This window comes from Argiope bruennichi, chromosome 3 (assembly GCF_947563725.1).
Source record: "Argiope bruennichi chromosome 3, qqArgBrue1.1, whole genome shotgun sequence".
NCBI lineage: Eukaryota > Metazoa > Arthropoda > Arachnida > Araneae > Araneidae > Argiope > Argiope bruennichi.
Genome location: NC_079153.1, coordinates 65,887,078 through 65,893,871, shown reverse-complemented (window position 1 = coordinate 65,893,871; position 6,794 = coordinate 65,887,078).

The following is a 6,794-nucleotide window of genomic DNA, read 5'->3' as shown; positions in this document are numbered from 1 at the left end:
TCAGAGTCAGATAAATATAATTCCAAAAATTTTTCAGTTATATCTATCTAACTGTTCATTAGCATGATAATTCAAAATCGCAATGACCTAGAGAATGAATCTGGCGTGCTATCTTCAATCTAAAATTATAGATTTTTTTACCATGGTTTTCGCGAAATCAGGCAAAAAAGAAGACAATCAATAAATTAAATAGATGAAATATGGCATATAACTATACGAAAATCTTTATTAATATAATGAGAAATCATAATTAAAATTTTATATATACCTCAAATTTTGAATTAAATCCATCAAAGGGTTAATTGCCCGTCTGTTTGTCAATTCATGCATATTTGAACGTTATAATTTAAAAACACGATTACTCAGTTCGGAGAAATTTAGTATAAGATATTTATACCAAAATTATAGCAATGAAGGAAAATTTGGAGAAAATCGTCAACTCAATAATTTATGAATATTTGTAAACTGAGATTTATCTGAGCAGAATAACTCCAAATTTCAACGAGCTAGATAATGAAAAAAAAAATTTATGGCTTTTAAGATACATTTTTAAATTCGCATTAAATTGTTGACTTACTCAGCCAAAGGGAAGTCATATCATTGACTTTGACCCGCCCGAAGCCCGAAAACTGAATGATCGGACCGCCGCAACAGCAACACTGGCGGGAACTGTGGTTGAGTCCTAAGAGCCATCACCGACCACGGTCCAACCCTTCTCGGAGGAAGTATGTCCCATCATCGATGGGAGGAGCCAGATCCCCCCCCCTCTCACATTTTTGTGTATCCTCCAGGTTGGCGAGATCCAACCACCATACTGGAAGCATCTCATCCTCATTTCAAAGTGCCCCCCGGGTGTTTCAGCCAAAGGAAAGAGGTTCGAAGTTAATATTCAATTCTTCTCATCATACTACGAAGCTGAACATAAAATAGGCCAATTGTGTAAATATACGAGAATATCAAACTTAAAATCGCTGCTACTGATTTTTATACCTATATCAACATTTATAATTTAGAACAGTATCTATAAATTGCGTCATGCGAACATCATTATGAAGAAATAGTGTAAAATTCTCCACAGAGCATACCATTACCCATACCAACCAAATTTTCACATGATTAGTTTTCGGATAATAAATCGTATTAAGAATTTTTTTTTAATTTTAATTAGATTTTCAATTAAAGATTTATTGAAAGTTTTGGATTTTCTACCAGTGATTTCGGAGAATATTGTCACGTAGGGTCTTTAGTGTGGAACTCAATGACACACACAAGAAATAGAGCTAAACCAATTTATTAACTCAACTCCGAACTCAGAACAGATCTTCTGCTTTTATACTAGCAAGGAAAGTTCCAGAATACTTTTCTGGAGACAGTAAGAAAAGTCCAGAACACTTGTCTGGTAAACTAAAGAAATGTCCAGAATCTTCTGGAACATGAAATAAAGGAAAACATAAAATCAAGGAATTAAACCTTTACACAGACTGTGAATCGCATTGTCGCTAGCGGGATTCGAACCAGAGCTATGACTATTCGGCCATGGAGAGTCGACTGCCTCTTTTCAATGCGGCAATATTATTAAAAAAATAAATAATTTAAAAAATACTTTCCAATTATCGCATATTTTTGCATGATTTTTTTTGTCCAATTGTATTAAATATTAATTCTTTTACTCTCTATTCCCCGATATATAAACCTTCTACGCTTTTGTTCGGGCTACAGAAATAATTGATTTCACCATAATAGGGGTGAAGTGAAAGATGGAGGAGGTAATGTTTATAATTTATTTATCTATGCAATAGACCCCGATTACCAATGAAATTAGGCGGTATATAAACCGAGGGTAATCCAAGAAGTTAAACTACCCTTGTGAACAATAAAGACAAGTTCCGAATTAAAATAAAATCATGATGTTCAAAATGAACTAACAAAAAAATAACTGATAGAAGGCTCATTTAACGTGACAAAGATCAAAGTTTAACAAAGAATACCGGAATCTTCTCATCTTTTTCCCTGCATATCACCCCTTCATTGAGTAAAATCGCTCAAAAATTATGATATTGCATTCTTGGAAAAGAAAATAATTATATTTTGCAATGATATATAATCATTCTACGTCGAAGCGACATAAAATTCATTTTTATGTACATGTTATAGCTAATACAAAATTCAGGGTAAATTTTGAAAGATAAGGTAAAGAAAAATTAAACAAGCTTGAAGAGTTATCACGCAAGAATTTTTCATATTACAGATTCGAATCTTCCTTAAACTTTTTCTCTTATTTATGAATTACTATATACTTAAAAATAGTTCAAAAGACATGGAACATATCCTTTTTTATCACAATATTGAAAAGCACCTGTTTCGAAAAGCAATATGAATTTAATTCCACAACTTCAAATATTTAAAAATATCAAATTAATAATCATTAAAATCGACGATTAATTGTTTCCTTATTTATTAATTGCGATGCAATCAAAGAATGATTTTGTTCTGTACATTAAAATTTTACAAAACACCTTTTACCAAACATAAAATAACTCCATTATCAATTGTTTGAACATAAGTGCACAAAACAACGTATATGACCAACACAGATATAAATAACACTCACGATTTGAAAGAAAAACTTTACTATTTAAAGAATAATATTTTTCCTATGGCTCTTTTATCTCATAATCAGCAGGGCGTGAAACTTTTTCAAAAAGAAAAAAGATCAAATGACCTACCAGATGACCTTTATCAGAGTTATCCTTTTCAAGCTTAACTTGAAAAACACAGGCAGTCTATTAAATAAAAATACCCCAAGTTCATTAACCAGTTGAGAAGATAAAGAATATTCTTATTTAAATAGCCTTCAGGAGACAATAAAAGATTTAACCTAGGGAACTCATTCGCCAAAGCTTGTTCACATTATCGGTTGTGTTTTGAAATAACCATTGATTTCCAGTCAAAGAAATAACCGCATGGGTGCATTGATGTGTTTGGAGACTTAAACAATGTTAAGGATAAAATTAAGAAGGCCTTTAAATCTTTTGAAAACTCATGATAAAAAGTAAAATGCGGTATAGAAAGTAAAAATAAGTTTATTCTTTGGTTTGACTGACGTCTGACTCGTTAGGAGGTGTTGGAACATGATTATTCCATTTTGTGAAGGGAGGATATTTTTCAACGTTTATAAGCGTTCTTTACAGATTCTAAGTTCTTAAGAATGATGTCTTGATAGGAAATCTTAGAAGATTGTATTCTTCCATGAAAGAGAATAAAAATATGCCAGTGTAATATTATAAAAGCAAGTTTTCCCTTTTCATAAGCATATTCAATGGAATTTGGTTAATTCTAACGTTTTTAATTCGAATTCATCGATCTTGTGAATTCTTTCTGTTACCATAATGTTAAAATACTATCTATAATTCTAATTTTTTTTTAATTCTAATTCAAAACTGAAAATTTCAAAAATTTCTTTTTATATTTGTAAAGTTTTCTTTAACAGAATATTTATGTTTCATTTTGTTTAGGAGGATATTTTTCAACTTTTTTAAACATTCTTTGTAGATGCTAAGTTCTTAAGAATGATGTCTTGATAGGAAAGCTAAGAATGTATTCTTCCATGAAACAGAATGAAAAATATGCCAGTGTAATAATATTTAAAAAAATATTTTCCTTTTCATAAGCATGTACAATGAATTTAGCTAATTCTAACGTTTGTAATTCGAATTCGTCAGTCTTGTGAATTCTGTCTGCTAGCATAATGTTAAAAAATATTTATAATTCTAATTTATTTTGTTTAATTCTAATTCAAAACTGAAAATTTCAAAACGTTTTTCTTGCATTTCTGCAAAGTTTTATTTGCGTGTATTTACTTGTCCTCGGTGAGCCAATAAATAAATAGCAAATCCGAGAGTGAATAATTTTTTAATGTCCTTAATTCATTTGAGAGCTTTAGTGCTGTTTAATGTGTTTAGTGAAAAAAAAGCAATAATAATTTTAAATTCTTCGAAACTTGAACCTCTTTGATATGAGTTCTGTTATAGAATTTGTTGTATTCTGAGAGACATACGCAGGGTATTTTTTTAATTAGCGACTGAAATTATAATTTTTAAATCATTTAAATTTTTTAGTTGGCCTATAAAGATTACAATATTTATTTATTGGTTCTGTAATATTTATTAAAACACTTAAATATCTAAAGTAACATTTTCTTTTCAAATTTTAATATTAAACTGTAATTTCATCTTGAAGTGCTTACTTTTAGAAGAAGTTTTTTTTTATTCAAATTTCGGAATAAATAGAATTTTTAACATTCTTTTATCAAGATCGAATCGATCATATTCATTCGTAAAGAAATTAAAAAGAAAATTATTAAAGATACTAATTTCCTAATAGTGTATTTCGTATGTTTGAAAGCTGATATCTAATATCTATATTAATCGACCGATATAATTTTTAATATTTGTTTTGTTTAAAATCAGTTTTGTTAAATGTAGTTCCATATTCCACATTTATTACGTAATAATATTTTTAAGAGGTCATTTAAGCTCAAGACATTTAGGTTGCAAACTTACATCAATTTCGAATACAACAGCTTTTGCAATTCTTTTTTAAATTAGTGCCTGAATGAACAATTCATTATTTTGGTTTACATGACTTTAATTTTATAATAATATTTTCTCATGCTTTAAATAATCGTCTGATATGATAAAGCTTTTTAATTACAAAGTGTCCTAGAAAAGAGAGCAAGGGTATGCTTTTGTTATTTCCGAAGAGCAATATTCATGTTCTATTATTTCAGAATCCTGTAAAAACCATGAAACCAAATTATTTAAAGGTATAATAATCGTCAATAATGTTTTTGTATGGCTGCAAATAATAAAGAAATACATGAAAATATTTGTAATCTACTAAAATAAAATAAATAAATATCCATATATGATTCCGTGCTTCTAGACTTCTTTATTTGTCAAAATAACAAACACATACTCTTTATATCAAATTTTTGTGGCCCGATATTTTCATAATTAGGAATATTGTAATAAAAAAATTCATATTTATTATTTAATTTCAGTTCCATGAAAACATACAATGCTAAACTTATTGAATATATATCGCATATTATTCTAATAATTAAATATATTAAAGATTTGCTATATTTTTAACACAGTTCCACATTCCAAATAATAAATGGCTGCAAATAATAAAGAAATACATGAAAATATTTGTAATCTACTAAAATAAAATAAATAAATATCCATATATGATTCCGTGCTTCTAGACTTCTTTATTTGTCAAAATAACAAACACATACTCTTTATATCAAATTTTTGTGGCCCGATATTTTCATAATTAGGAATATTGTAATAAAAAAATTCATATTTATTATTTAATTTCAGTTCCATGAAAACATACAATGCTAAACTTATTGAATATATATCGCATATTATTCTAATAATTAAATATATTAAAGATTTGCTATATTTTTAACACAGTTCCACATTCCAAATAATAAATGGCTGCAAATAATAAAGAAATACATGAAAATATTTGTAATCTACTAAAATAAAATAAATAAATATCCATATATGATTCCGTGCTTCTAGACTTCTTTATTTGTCAAAATAACAAACACATACTCTTTATATCAAATTTTTGTGGCCCGATATTTTCATAATTAGGAATATTGTAATAAAAAAATTCATATTTATTATTTAATTTCAGTTCCATGAAAACATACAATGCTAAACTTATTGAATATATATCGCATATTATTCTAATAATTAAATATATTAAAGATTTGCTATATTTTTAACACAGTTCCACATTCCAAATAATAAATGGCTGCAAATAATAAAGAAATACATGAAAATATTTGTAATCTACTAAAATAAAATAAATAAATATCCATATATGATTCCGTGCTTCTAGACTTCTTTATTTGTCAAAATAACAAACACATACTCTTTATATCAAATTTTTGTGGCCCGATATTTTCATAATTAGGAATATTGTAATAAAAAAATTCATATTTATTATTTAATTTCAGTTCCATGAAAACATACAATGCTAAACTTATTGAATATATATCGCATATTATTCTAATAATTAAATATATTAAAGATTTGCTATATTTTTAACACAGTTCCACATTCCAAATAATAAATGGCTGCAAATAATAAAGAAATACATGAAAATATTTGTAATCTACTAAAATAAAATAAATAAATATCCATATATGATTCCGTGCTTCTAGACTTCTTTATTTGTCAAAATAACAAACACATACTCTTTATATCAAATTTTTGTGGCCCGATATTTTCATAATTAGGAATATTGTAATAAAAAAATTCATATTTATTATTTAATTTCAGTTCCATGAAAACATACAATGCTAAACTTATTGAATATATATCGCATATTATTCTAATAATTAAATATATTAAAGATTTGCTATATTTTTAACACAGTTCCACATTCCAAATAATAAATGGCTGCAAATAATAAAGAAATACATGAAAATATTTGTAATCTACTAAAATAAAATAAATAAATATCCATATATGATTCCGTGCTTCTAGACTTCTTTATTTGTCAAAATAACAAACACATACTCTTTATATCAAATTTTTGTGGCCCGATATTTTCATAATTAGGAATATTGTAATAAAAAAATTCATATTTATTATTTAATTTCAGTTCCATGAAAACATACAATGCTAAACTTATTGAATATATATCGCATAGTATGCTAATAATTAAATATATTAAAGATTTGCTATATTTTTAACACAGTTCCACGTTCC